Here is a 15,673-nt window from a genome sequence, read left to right as displayed (position 1 = left end):
AGTCATTATTAAGTATTTATTAATGCCTTATTCGGCATGGCCTTATTATAACCCTAACCCTCTAACCCTGGCCCTAACCCTCTAACCCTAACCCTAACCATAACCAAATAACTCTAACTTAAGTCTGTCCATCCATCCATCCATTTTCTACCGCTTATTCCCTTCGGGGTCGCGGGGGGCGCTGGAGCCTATCTCAGCTACAATCGGGCGGAAGGCGGGGTACACCCTGGACAAGTCGCCACCTAAGTCTGTGTTACTTAGAATATGTTCCCCATACTAAAGTGTTACCAAAAACATATAACTTAGTCTTCAATTTGAAAAAAAAAAACATTTTATTTTTCACTAAAGAAAGGTTCGGTGAATGTGCACATGAAACTGGTGGGGTTCGGTACCTCCAACAAGGTTAAGAACCACTGGTCTAGAGTCCCATTAGGCTACAGTTTATTTACCTGTATCAGTGCAGATATAGGCATATTTTGAAAGGTTTAAAGGCAAATATACAAGCGATTATAAAAAATGATATATATATTTAAAATGGAACAGACTGGATTCATACACTCTTAATGTTTTTTTAAAGACTTAAATCTAGACTACATTTGACCAATCTAAGTCTAAGACTAGATCTAAGACTAGATCTGACCAATCTAAGCCTACTTGGATGAGAGTCGAAATGTCTTCTAAGACAAACCAAACAGTCCAGTTGCAATCGATTGAATGCCCTGAGAATTCAATGACTGGGATGAATTAGAATATCTGTAGACAAAGATTTGAACCATTCATCATCAGCAAGATGTTACTGCTCGCTACAACCTCACTTCCTTGGATACACACGAAGAAAAGATTGGAGGCAAATCATGTCTTTACATCTGGAGGGGTCCAAAAATTAAGCATTTATCCGTGAAAGACAAAGTTGGACTTATTTGTGCATCGCAAAGTAACGTATTTGATTGACATAACGAGTGCCGTGCTTCTGTGATCGTGACGTTAATGAGAACAAGGATTTGTTTGTTTGCAGTTGATTTCCTGCTACAAATATTAGTCTGTCATCTACAATTCATGACTGCTGTGGTTTTTATAGTGACGTTCATATTTTATCTCATTATTTGGCTATAGATGTCCCTGTTGTTCAGCAATGTTTGCTAGCAACATCAAGAGTCAGTATACAGTATGCTGTTGAGCCCAGGAGAGATTTATTCATCCATCCATCCATTCATTTTATACCGCTTGTCCTGTTGGGGGTTACGGGGGTGCTGGAACGTATCTCAGCTGCATTCGGGCGAAAAGCGGGGTACACCCTAGACAAGTCGCCACCTCATCACAGGGCCAACGAGATTTATTCATCTACTTTCTTAATACTATCAAGGATATTTTCTTGATGTTAACACATAGCACCAAAGACGTTATAATGTGGTCATCTATATCGAATCAAGCACTTTCCTGCACAACAACTAAGCTTTTAATTTCTGTTATGAAAATCAACAACAAACTTACTGTGGATTGGGCCAAAAATCACAATATTTATTACTAGGACTTAAGATGACATTAGTTAATTTGCACAACCAGGTCTTCATAGTTATATTTAGGCAAAGCGACCACATTTATATTTAGTTCTGCTCTCAAACACTACTAATATAGTCATACTTGCCAACCTTGAGACCTCCGATTTCGGGAGGTGGTCGGGGGTGGGGCGTGGGCGTGGTTGGGGGGCGTGGTTAAGAGGGGAGGAGTATATTTACAGCTAGAATTCACCAAGTCAAGTTTCATATATATATATATAAGAAATACTTGACTTTCAGTGAATTCTAGCTATATATACATATATATATATATATAATATATATATATATATATATATATATATATATATATATATATATATATATATATATATATATATATATATATATAAATAAGAGAAATAATTGAATTTCAGTGTTAATTTATTTACACTTATACACACACACATAGCACTCATCTACTCATTGTTGAGTTAAGGGTTGAATTGTCCATCCTTGTTCTATTCTCTGTCACTATTTTTCTAACCATGCTGAACACCCTCTCTGATGATGCATTCTGCTTCGTCTGCTTGTTGTGTGCGCAGTTGTGCACTGCACTCTCTAAAAGCCGTAGATGTTATTGTCACATATGCATGTACAGTACATGGCAGTATTGTCCTGTTTAAGAGTGTCACAACATTGCTGTTTACGGCAGACAAACCGCTTTACGGTAGACGGAAACGTGACTGCTGTTGTTGTGTGTTGTTGCCGCGCTGGGAGGACGTTAATGAAACTGCCTAACAATAAACCCACATAAGAAACCAAGAACTCGCCCTCGATCATTCTACAGTTATAATGTGATTGGGCAGGCACGCTGTTTATAAGGTGGGAAAGCGGACGTGAAAACAGGCTGTCGACACGTCGCTCAGGCCCGCATGAAGCTGGAGGGGTTCGTGGCCTCCAGCTCCGCCTGAATTTCGGGAGATTTTCGGGAGAAAATTTGTCCCGGGAAATTTTCGGGAGAGGCGCTGAATTTCGGGAGTCTCCCGGAAAATCCGGGAGGGTTGGCAAGTATGAATATAGTAGAGAATACACTTGATTGCATCACGGAAAGTTTCTTAAACAAATCAAATGTTCAAACTAACATTTTACAAAATGATCGCTGTAGTCCGATTGTATTTCACAAGATGATGAAAAATATATTTATCCTTTATTACAGTTATGAACCACTTCTTTCAGGACTTTATGAAAGCCCTTTCCTATCTCTCTATTTGAACGGTTGGAACACCCAAGAACAGAACCGCAATACGGAATTTTCTGCTCAAACGCTACACTCATTCTTCCCTGTTTTAATGCTACGCTCAAGCTGCTTGACCATCATACAAATTAAATCGCAAAGAAGAAAATGTTATATGATCTCATATGCAATCCAGCAATTCTCGTTGAAACATCAACGTTTTGGGCTTGCTTGCTAACCTATACTTTCTTGCACCATTTATTGAACAGGTGTCAAACTGCAGTCCACACAAACTTGTTATGGGTGACTGCCATCTAATGGTTACTAATTAAAATTGCTTTAAGGGTCGGTAAGCACAACCAGAACTAATACGTACATTAGGCACACCCGTTATAACAAGCAGCACTATCGATTTTTGAGAAAATGAAATGATTTTAAGTGTGCTTTATAGTCCGAAATGTAGGGTAATTTTAATTGTATTACATTTTTTGTTTTGAACTCAGAAAATAATATATTGAACAAATGATTTCCCATGAATTCATTTTAGTACAAAGCAAGCATCAAATTAAAGTCAGGTTTGATGGAAAAAGTATAAAACTCGTTTGACATGAATAAAAAAAAACTGACATGGTTTTGTAACGGGGTTTGCTATGGTACGTCAATTAAGAACACGTTTATAATTTGCAACTAACAGACAACTCGTATGTCTCATTTTGTCGTTCCTCCTTATCATTCTTGGCTTGGGCCTGGAAGCTTATTGGGAGACTTCAACGTAGCTAAATCATCATCAGAATGAGAAAGGAGTTCCAGGGCTAATGCAATGCAGATATGTTGTCTTTTTGTGTCGGAATATGAGAAAAGGAATTTATTTTAGGCGCTCGGAAAGTCAGAATTCATTTCTTGCTGGAGCTTTTGCCCTGCAGTCAAACGTAAACTGACTGCAGACTCAGCTGGCTGACTGAGTGAGGACACACACACACACACACACACACACGGGCAAACACACACGGGCCCGCTATAAATGCATAGACTTTGTCCGCTCTCAGCACAGCGAGTCTGTGTGCCCACAATGGCCTCCCCGGTCCTGATTGACAGGTGGACATGAGTGGCACAATGGCCGACAATATTGCCTGATGACCACGGTTACAATGGCCCCTCTCTGGGGAAATGTGGAGCCCTACCGTCACCATCCATCCGACATGAAAAGACAAAATTTCAGGTGGCAGCTGACAAAAAAAAAAGAAAACATTTGGAGAGCGTTGAGCTAATCAACATTGCCGCTGGCAGGCGCTTTGATAGGGAAAATGGAATCCTTGATTATAATATAGGGCACATGACCGATTCATCTCGTACGCAGGGAGGCAGAAATGAGCAAGCTGAAAACCAAGTAGCATCTATCTCTCTGCATTGTACTCTCATGAGAATTTAGCAGCGTATCATACAAAAAGAATGTTTTTGTGCACATTTGTAAACCGCCACAATGGTGTACCACAACAGATGCCACAAAAAAAGCGTTGTGCTGACAAGCTTTGCTGCATTTTGTTGATGCCCAAGTGCATTGTGCGGTTTGTCACATTTAATTTTGTGTTAATAGAAAATATTTCATAAGGACACGCTAAAAATGGGTGTTATTTGACAGTTACAGTTGCAGAAAATCTCCTGTTTATACTTCTCGCAGCTTGTAAGGTTTGGTCGCGGGTTAAAACATTTACATTTACCTTAAAGGGGAACTGCACTTTTTTAGGAATCATTCACAATCCTTATGTAAGACAAGAACGCATGTTTTTTATGCATTCTAACTAGTAATAAAATGCAAGCAAAAGTCCGCTTACAATGGGAGTCGCTCTATTTTGCCTATAAAGGCGCTTAAAACATTCAAATCCCTCCATCGAGGTCATATATACTCACTGTAAGTATATATGTATTGCACTAACAAGTACATTCATCAAAACATGAAATATTTTTGTATTTTGCTCATCACAACGTTAAATTTTTCCTGCAACATTACTGATTACTATTCACTGCAGACTTGGTATGATACAACTAACATAATCAAACATCACTTACTGTACTATGTCTGCTGTCAGTGGGCTTCTGACTGTTAGGATGTTGATATACTCCGGTTTAGATGAAGATTGACTCATAATCTTCGCGAAGGAAAAAGAGAATGGATCCACTAGCTTTTTCTGGCCTATTATGCCATTTCGGGTGTAAATTGGTTTTCAAAGTTGACCAATGTGTTAGATTATAACCTCTCCCTTCTACTATCCAGGTGAGAGGCATTCTAACTGGTAATAAAATGCAAACAAAAGTCTGCTTACAATGGGAGTCGCTCAATTCTGCCTATAAAGGCGCTTAAAAAAACATCCAAACACCTCCATTGAGGTCTTATATACACAGTGTAAGTATATATGTAATGTACTAACAAATACATTCATAAAAACATGTAATATTTTAGTATTTTGCTCATCACAACGTTCGATTTTTCCTTCAACATTACTGATTACTATTCACTGCAGACTTGGTAAGAGACAACTAACATAATCAAACATCACTTACTGTACTATGTCTGCTGTCTGTAGGCTTCTGACTGTTAGGATGTTGATATATTCCGGTTTAGAGGAAGATTGACTCATAATCAAAAGGAAAAAGAAAATGGATTCAAGAGCCTTCTCTGGCCTATTATGCCATTTCGGGTGTAAATTGGTTTTCAAAGTTGACCACCGTGTCAGACTATAGCCTCCTCCTTCTACTATCCAGGTGAGCGGCATTATTTATGATCTACAAAAACTTTTGACAAGCTACGAGGCGAGAAAGCAGTTTACCAAAAAATGATGACAATACAGCAGCATAGGGAAGTTACCGCTCAAATAGGTCCTTAACGTTAGCGCTTATAATAGCAACATAATTAATACTTGGTTAGGTCACGAAATGTAAATGGAGTATTCTTGGCAGTTTTTGGATGGTTATTTTGATGGCTAATAGAGGACCTCCCATAGACTCCTCTGCATATGTGCTCTTTTTTCTCATTATTATAGGCACAATGTACCCCAAAAAGCCCAGTTCCCCTTTAAAAGGCCCCTCTAATGCTCACAAGAGTTGGAATTGATGTCTTAAAGGTGAAATCCCCCCAGGAATAGACACAGTAGAGATTCTAAGTTGTTTTATCACAAAGTTAAGGCACATTTGGGACTGCCAACTTTTAGCTTCAAAATGTGGCAGGGCCTGCATCAGTCTGCTGACATCACCAACAGAAGACTGAAGGCCATTTCATATTGCGTAGTATGTGTTTTGGTAGCATCTTCATCATGATTTACGATATTTTCATACGGACTTTGAAGGAAATATCATCACATGTCTGTCAGATGCCTTGTTACAGGTTGTAGCCATGTAACTAAAGAAGCCAGCCTGCGTACATTTTCAAAATTATGGGAATATGAGGAATGTATGGACCTCTCCAGTCCAATTGACTCGCGCAAAATGGGACGGACCAAGCGAGAGGAGTGTAATTTGCAGCCATCATTTTAATGATTCTGACTTTGAAGAAAAATGGTTTTGGTCGGAATTTGGAGGGGAAATTATTTTACAGACTTAAGCCAAATGCAATCCTAAAAATCAATCAAGACCACCTTCGAGAGTAGAAAGACTTGAGTCAAAACCTGCGGAAAAGCTGAAAAAGAAAAGCAGACTGCGCGCTCAAAACGAGAGAAAAAAAAAATGATGCTGCTAGTATTCTATTTTGTGTCGTCTTCTACTGATGTCTTCTTCAAGATGCATGAAGAAATGCTGACAGAGCATGAGGAAACACAAGCTATGTAAGAAGAGATGAAAGAGCAATGAAGTTCAGAAATGGCGATTATTTTATATTTATTTTGTGTCTCACAATGTTAACCATATCAGCTTTTAAGTAATCATGGAGCAGTTCGACAAAACCATGAAATTAAGTGATCAAAATACTTGTTTTAAGGCAAGGAAAGGCAATTGTGTTTATCGCGCACAATTTGTACACAGGGCAATTCAAAGTGCTTTACAGAAAATAAAAACAAGGCAAAAATAAAGATATAAAATCATAATTAAAATTAAAATCAGAATTATGAATTATAATCAATCAAATACTGCAGAAAAAATAATTCCAGTTGTCATATGCACAATTGAATACGTGCGTTCAGCTTGGATTTAAACTTTGCCACTGTCGAGGCGTGACTCAGATCTTCAATCAATCAATCAATGTTTATTTGGGGCCAGCAGGACACCGTCCCAAGCGGAGACGGGTCAGCAGCGCAGAGATGTTCCCAGCCGATGCACAGGCGAGCGGTCCACCCCGGGTCCCGACTCTGGACAGCCAGCACTTCATCCATGGCCACCGGACCTGTGCCCCCCCCCCCCTCCACAAGGAAGAGGGGAGCAGAGGAGAAAAGAAAAGAAACGGCAGATCAACTGGTCTAAAAGGGGGGTCTATTTAAAGGCTAGAGTATACAAATGAGTTTTAAGATGGGACTTAAATGCTTCTACTGAGGTAGCATAAAATAAATAAAAAACGCTCCATAGCCCGCAGACTTTTTTTGGGCTCTGGGAATCACTAATAAGCCGGAGTTCTTTGAACGCAGATTTCTTGCCGGGAGATATGGTACAATACAATTGACAAGATAGGACGGAGCTAGACCGTGTAGTATTTTATACGTAAGTAGTAAAACCTTAAAGTCACATCTTAAGTGCACAGGAAGCCAGTGCAGGTGAGCCAGTATAGGCGTAATTTAATCAAACTTTCTTGTTCTTGTCAAAAGTCTAGCAGCCGCATTTTGTACCAATTGTAATCTTTTAATGCAAGACATAGGGAGACCCGAAAATAATACGTTACAGTAGTCAAGACGAGACGTAACGAACGCATGAATAATGATCTCAGCGTCGTTAGTGGATAAAACAGAACACATTTTAGCGATATTACGGAGATGAAAGAAGACCGTTTTAGTAACACTCTTAATGTGTGATTCAAACGAGAGAGTTGGGTCAAAGATGATACCCAGATTCTTTACTGATTCGCCTTGTGTAATTGTTTGGTTGTCAAATGTTAAGGTGGTATTATTAAATAAATGGCGGTGTTTACCAGGACCGATAATCAGCATTTCCGTTTTCTTGGCATTGAGTTGCAAGAAGTTAGCGGACATCCATTGTTTAATTTCATTAAGACACGCCTCCAGCTGACTACAATCCGGCGTGTTGGTCAGCTTTAGGGGCATGTAGAGTTGGGTGTCATCAGCATAACAATGAAAGCTAACACCGTATTTGCGTATGATGTCACCTAGCGGCAGCATGTAAATACTAAAGAGTGCAGGGCCAAGAACCGAACCCTGAGGAACTCCGCACGTTACCTTAACATAGTCCGAGGTCACATTATTATGGGAGACGCACTGCATCATGTCAGTAAGATAAGAGTTAAACCACGACAAAGCTAAGTCTGACATACCAATACGTGTTTTGATCTTCAGGAAGACTTCCAGATTTTAGGAGCATAAAACTGAAACGCAGTTTTACCATGTTTGGTCCTGACTCCGAGCACCAGCAGGAGACCACTCCCTGGGGTTCTCGGAGCTCGAGATGGTTCATATGGTTCTAACATGTCAGAGATGTACTTTGGCACAAGACCATGAAAACACTTGTACACAAGAAGAGCTGTGGTAAAGTATATTCTCCGAGCAACAGGAAGCCAGAGCAGAGACCTAAGCACTGGACAAACATGATTGTATTTCCGGGTTTTAGTCAGGACTTGAGCAGCAGCATTCTGAATGTATTGCAGCTGCTTTACAGGTCGTTTAGAGAGCCCAGTGAGAAGGCCATTACAGAAGTCTAACCTGCTGGAGACAAAGACACTGATTAGTCTTTCTAAGTCTGATTCAGACATTATTTCTTTGATTTTGGCAATGCTTTTTAGGTGGGAGAAAGCTGCTGATGTTAATGTGGCTTTTAAAGTTCAAATCTGAGTCCATTATTACACCTACATTCCGAACTATATTATTACATTTCAGTGAGAAGGTCTCTATGTGACTGATAATAATTTATATTTGCTTCTGTGGGCCAAAGACAATGATTTGAGTTTTGTCTGAGTTTAGCTGTAGATGGTGTGGATGAGTTTAGCTGTAGATGGTGTGGATGCATTGTTTTGCATCCACACAGATCTGTTCGATGCAGTTACAAAGTTAATCAACAAGCCGACGCTCAACTTCCGTCAGTGACACATACTGTAGATCTGAGTGTCATCTGCATAGTTGTGGTAGGACACATTGAAGCTGCGTATTAACTGACCTTGTGGCAGCATGTACAAGTTGAACAATAGGAGTCCCAGAATTGAGCCCTGAGGAACCCCACTGGTCACAGCAGTTTGGTGAGAAACACAGTTACTAATTTCAGCAAAGTACTTCCTGTGATTGAGATAAGACTTGAACCAGTTAAGAACAGAACCAGATATTCCCTCTCAGTTTTCCAACCTCTGTATTAAGATAGTATGGTCGACAGTGTCAAAGGCAGCGCTCAAGTCCAGCAGAACCAAGACTGAGACTTTCCTTCCATCAGTGCTTAGGCTGATATCATTTGTTGTCTTACTTGCCTTTATCCACACTGTCTATTCGGGGGAAATTGGCTCCAGTTCTGTAGATGATGTCTCACCAAGAGAAGGCGGCATAATCACTCTGGCGATGGGAAGGGGCCTTCCAAGTACACTTAATGATTACCTCGCTCTCAACTCTCATTTGGATGACCTATATTAGAACGAAAGCAGGGGCTGAACCAGGTGAGTTACAGTTGCACATGTACCCAAGAATACTAAGTGAAATTTTGGCAATGATTTGGAAAAGAGAATCGATACAGGAATGTATTTTATAGTCTGGCATCAAATGAATAATTCAACCCCCAGAATCCTAATAACATTATGTTAACAGTTTAGCCTTGCTGGATGTCAGCACTCTTAGTTGTACTGCATATGGTCATTGTTAAAACAACATATAATTAAAACTCTCGTTTGTTTTAGTCCTGTTTTACGTGTTTTGGAGGATACATCAACTGAGATACTTACTGGTGGGCTTATATTCAAGTCTAAAACTCACAATGTGGACTTGGATCTCATTGTGTAGCGACGGTAGTCAATTCTTTGTAAATGTTGTACATAACATTTTGGGGTAAAAAAAACATTGTCAGGACAGACCAATCTAGGACGTACCTGAATTTAGCTGGAAGGGGCTCCAGCTTACCCTTAGACCCTTGTTAGGATATGTGGTATAGAGAAAATGGATGGAAGCCAGTGTCAGAACAATTGCCATCCATCCATTTTCTACCGCTTGTCCCTTTTAGTGTCGCACAGGATGCTGGAGCCTAACTCAGCTGCATGTGGGTGGTAGGAGGGGTACACCCTGGATACATCGCCACCTCATCGCAAGGCCAACACAGATAGACAACATTCAGACTCACATTCACATAATCAGGCCAATTTAGTGTTGCCAATCAACCTATCCCCAGGTGCATGTCTTTGGAGGTAGGAGGAAGCCTGAGTACCCGGAAGGAACCCACACAGTCATGCGGAGAACATGCAAACCCAAGCCCGGGAATCGAACCCAGGACCTTTGTACTGTGAGGCACATGCACTAACCTCTGTTCCACCGTGCTGCCCTGTCAGAACAATTGCTTCAAGTTAAACACTTATTATATAATAGATCAGGTAGCTCAGGAGTCTTTCAACTAGAAAGTCTGGTTGAGGCTTGGCCGCATCAAGTATTCACTCCGGAACCACTTTTCAACCAGGTGACTAACTTGTCAACACATAATCGGATGTTGTCACAAGCCTGGACTATGGCAGGCTTTAAGTGATAAAAAAAATGTAATAACTATAATGTGCCAATCTTGAGTTGCCCGATAGTTTCTTTTTATTTTGGAGAGCAGTAGCCAGAGGGGAATTCTCACAATGAGCTTCACAACAGATTAGAAATGGCAGGAAATCATTACACAACATAACAGTCTCACGGTATCACAAAACAAATAACTCTTCACATCACCTAGCAACTTAACATATACAGTAGATTACCATACGCGGGAAAACTACTGCTACTTGCGGAGGATACTAAACAACAACTGTAAACATGTACTTTGAGCAAAAATGTAGCACAAGGCATGCTGGGAATTGGCATCACTTCCAGAGCTAGGAGTGCTTCCGGTCTCAAAGCAGGCTTTGGGCACATACAAAGTTATGTCTTACGCATTAACATAGTTGTTGTTTGACTAGATAGGTAGGTGGATAGATAATAAAATAGTCATCATCTCTAATGAGAGAAACAGTGCATATTTGAGATAGGCATACTTGCCAACCCTCCCGGATTTTCCGGGAGACTCCCGAAATTCAGCGCCTCTCCCGAAAACCTCCCGGGACAAATGTTCTCCCGAAAAACTCCCGAAATTCAGGCGGAGCTGGAGGCTACGCCCCCTCCAGCTCCATAATGACCTGAGTCCGCTTTGCCACGATATAAACAGTGTGCCTGCCCAAACACATTATAACTGTAGAATGATCGAGGGCGAGTTCTTGGTTTCTTATGTGGGTTTATTGTCAGGCAGTTTCATTAACGTCCTCCCAGCGCGGTAACAACACACAACAACAGCATTCATGTTTTTGTCTACCGTAAAGCAGTTCGTCTGCCGTAAACAGCAATGTTGTGACACTCTTAAACAGGACAATACTGCCATCTATAACATCAATAACATATACGGCTTTTAGAGAGTGCAGTGCACAACTGCGCACACAACAAGGAGACGAAGCAGAAGAACGAGGAAGATACAGCCATGGCGACGCCGACGACGAGTAAGATGAAGAAATACGCTTTGTTGCACCTTTCCTGCCTAAGTCAGGCGATTAGTTGCAAATCTTGCTTTATTGATTGCTTGCACACAGCCAATCCAACACAAAACAAACTAGTCCCCGCCCGCACTCACGCTACCGCTCCCTTTCTTCTCTCGCCCACACACTCACTGACGTCACTCATCTCACATGCTCACCTATTAAAGGGCCACACACACACATATGCTACTCTCATAACAGCTTGTAAGTTCCAAGCCGCAGCTGCGATTGGACCTGGATAGCCTCCGGGAAGAAGTAACGGACTACCAAGTGCTTGGCACTGAAGATCTTCCTCAGGAAGCAAATATTGACCGGTTTTGGGCCATGCTAGGGAGAGATGGAAGATTCCAGACTCCAATGCATTTGATGAAAGCACTTTTGTGCGTGCCACACATCAATGCATCATCAGAGAGGGTGTTCAGCATGGTTAGAAAAATAGTGACAGAGAATAGAACAAGGATGGACAATTCAACCCTTAACTCAACAATGAGTAGATGAGTGTTATGTGTAAATAAATGAACACTGAAATTCAAGTATTTCTTTTATTTATATATACATATATATATATATGAATGATAAAATAAACATATATATATAGCTAGAATTCACTGAAAGTCAAGTATTTCTTAGATATATATATATATATATATATATATATATATATATATATATATATATATAAATATATATATATATATATATATATATATATATATATATATATATATATATATATGAAATACTTGACTTGGTGAATTCTAGCTGTAAATATAGTCCTCCCCTCTTAACCACGCCCCTAACCACGCCCCAGCCCGACCACGCCCACCGCCCCACCCCCGACCACGCCCATCCCACCCCCCTCCCCCCACCTCCCGAATTCGGAGGTCTCAAGGTTGGCAAGTATGGAGATAGGTGAACATTTTGGTTTTGGGGCGACGTGGCTCAGATAGTAGAGCGGCCGCGCAGCAACTTGAGGTTTCCTGGTTTGATTTCAGGTTCCGCCATCCGAGTCACGGCCGTTGCATACTTGGGCAAGACACTTAACCCAACTTGCTCCCAGTGCCGCTCACGCACTGGTGTATGAATGTGTGGTGGTGGTCGGAGGAGCCTTGGCACACAGTGGCAGCCACGCTTCCGTCAGTCTACCCCAGGGCAGCTGGGGCTACAAATGTAGCTTACCACCATCCATGTGTGAATGTGGAGGGAATAAATGATGGGTTCTCACTTCTTTGTGTAGCGCTTTTGAGTGTCTAGAAAAACTCTATATAAATCTAATCCATTATTATTGTTATTATTACTAAAGTGAAAACTGTTGGGTTTTCTGTTATCTAAACTTTACCAATGGGGATTGAGCAGCTAAACATGTGTGCGTGTGTGTGTGTGTGTGTGTGTGTGTGTGTGTGTGTGTGTGTGTGTGTGTGTGTGTGTGTGTGTGTGTGTGTGTGTGTGTGTGTGTGTGTGTGTGTGTGTGTGTGTGTGTTGTGTTGAGAGGCAAGGGGTTTGGAGAACGAGAGATGGAAAGAGAGTGACGTTCTCTTATCTGTCTTCCCAGTCCTCAGCAACGCCAGATAAACAGAAGTGTGAAGGGCAGTTGCACTGCAGGGGGCTGATTGACATGGCTGGCGCCCAAAGAACACAAGCACACACACGCACACACACAGCCTTTACTACACGTGCAGATATACACACACACAAAATCACCTCATAGCTGTAAATTAAGCAGGAAACTCAGAAAAATGATCCAAACTGATTTTTGGACCCAATTACCACTCCCAACAAGGTTTACAACATGGGTCTGCCAGTGGCCCTCGAGTCCTGCCTTTAGGATTATCTACATGTATGAGCTCAGTCTTACAATAACTATTTGTTAATATTAATACACATGACTGAAATCCCAAAACTAGAAGTGCTGATGAGATATTTAGTGTAAATCCACAATGCCAATTGTATTGAATTATATTTTCTGAAATGTGTGGGTTTTCAGGTTAAAATATGATACTAAAACACAACAATAGTGTCAACAAGAGGACTTGAAGGACAACCTTCACAGCAAAACCATGAAATTAGGCTCTTGATATGCATGCTGTGATATTTAAAGGATGTGTGTAATGAAACTTGAGCCAATACAAAGAGGTCAATAAACATCCATGGATAATCCTCTTTGAACCAATCGGAAGCTTTATTAATAGTTGAAGGTAGAATGTCAGTGGGTAGACCAAAGAAAGCATGTATTGAATGAAATAGGAGTTTTATAATATAAGTATATGGACTCGCAGACATATTTTGTGAGATAATAATAATCAGATTTCTTATCCCCAATCAATAAAATATACAATTGCAAAATGTGTTGGGTTTAACATAAGTCATTGATGGTGTACCTTAATAGAAATGTTATTCTTTTCCAGAAGATATAACTGTTACCAATCGTAAAACAAAACGTGTTCCCATTCTAAAAGGGAAGATAGGATGAAGTTGTATAACAGAACTTATAGTGATCCAATATTAAATGTCAGACTTCATCATACAAAGAGGAAACAGCTGTCGCGTTAAATACTTTAGAATCATTCTGGAACCTAAAAAAAAAAAGAAAAGGGCAAGGCCTGTAGGTATAATTTGTTTTGCTTACATTACAAAAAAACTCAAACACACAAATATATGCAAACTTGTGCATGCAATTTTTTTTTTTTTAAATCATTGAGATGTATTTTCATAATCTTGAATTAATATTAGTTCATGCTAATGTGTTTTATTTCCTATAGTTTTGTATTTTTAAATGTATTTATTATTTTTTAAATATTTGATCAAACACATTTGTACCTGCGTTACGGCTGCTGTTTTTGCATCCTGGGGTTACAGACCGAGAGAGACATTTTCAACTATAATTGATGACCCAAAATGATTCTGAGACGATTATTATGACTCCAGCATATAGATATTATAGTATTGTTATTGATAAAAAAAAAATAGAATGCTAACAAGTGTGTTTTCACCTTAGAGGCTGTCGTTTTGCACCACAGTGGAGTGAAACTTTCCTTAACTGAGCATGTCCTCAATTTTAGGGGAATACAGTCGTGGTCAAAAGTTTACATACACTTGTAAAGAACATAATGTCATGGCTGTCTTGAGTTTCCAATAATTTCTACAACTCTTATTTTTTTGTGATAGAGTTATTGGAGCACATACTCGTTGGTCACAAAAAATATTCATGAAGTTTGGTTCTTTTATGAATTTATTATGGGTCTACTGAAAATGTGACCAAATCTGCTGGGTCAAAAGTATACATACAGAAATTGTATTTTTTGGTTACATGTCCCTTGGCAAGTTTCACTGCAATAAGGCACTTTTGGTAGCCATCCACAAGCTTCTGGCAAGCTTCTGGTTGAATTTTTGACCACTCCGCTTGACAAAATGTACAGTTCAGCTAAATTTGTTGTTTTTTTGACATGGACTTGTTTCTTCAGCATTGTCCACACATTTAAGTCAGGACATTGGGAAGGCCATTCTAAAACCTTAATTCTAGCCTGATTTAGCCATTCCTTTACCACTTTTGACGTGTGTTTGGGGTCATTGTCCTGTTGGAACACCCAACTGCGCCCAAGACCCAACCTACAGGCTGATGATTTTAGGTTGTCCTGAAGAATTTGGAGATAATCCTCCTTTTTCATTGTCCCATTTACTCTCTGTAAACCACCAGTTCCATTGGCAGCAAAACAGGCCCAGAGCATAATACTACCACCATCATGCTTGACGGTAGGGGAGGTGTTCCTGGGATTAAAGGCCTCACCTTTTCTCCTCTAAACATATTGTTGGGTATTGTGGCCAAACAGCTCAATTTTTGTTTCATCTGACATCACATGGACAAAGATAAGACCTTCTTGAGGAAAGTTCTGTAGTCAGATGACCTGGTCACATTTTCAGTAGACCCATAATAAATTCATACACGAACCAAACTTCATGAATGTTTTTTGTGACCAACAAGTATGTGCTCCAATCACTCTATCACAAAAAATAAGAGTTGTAGAAATTATTGGAAACTCAAGACAGCCATGACATTATGTTCTTTACAAG

Source organism: Nerophis lumbriciformis, linkage group LG04 (assembly GCF_033978685.3).
Source record: "Nerophis lumbriciformis linkage group LG04, RoL_Nlum_v2.1, whole genome shotgun sequence".
Lineage (NCBI taxonomy): Eukaryota > Metazoa > Chordata > Actinopteri > Syngnathiformes > Syngnathidae > Nerophis > Nerophis lumbriciformis.
The sequence above is the reverse complement of the archived record's forward strand: the minus strand, read 5'-3'. Positions refer to the sequence as shown.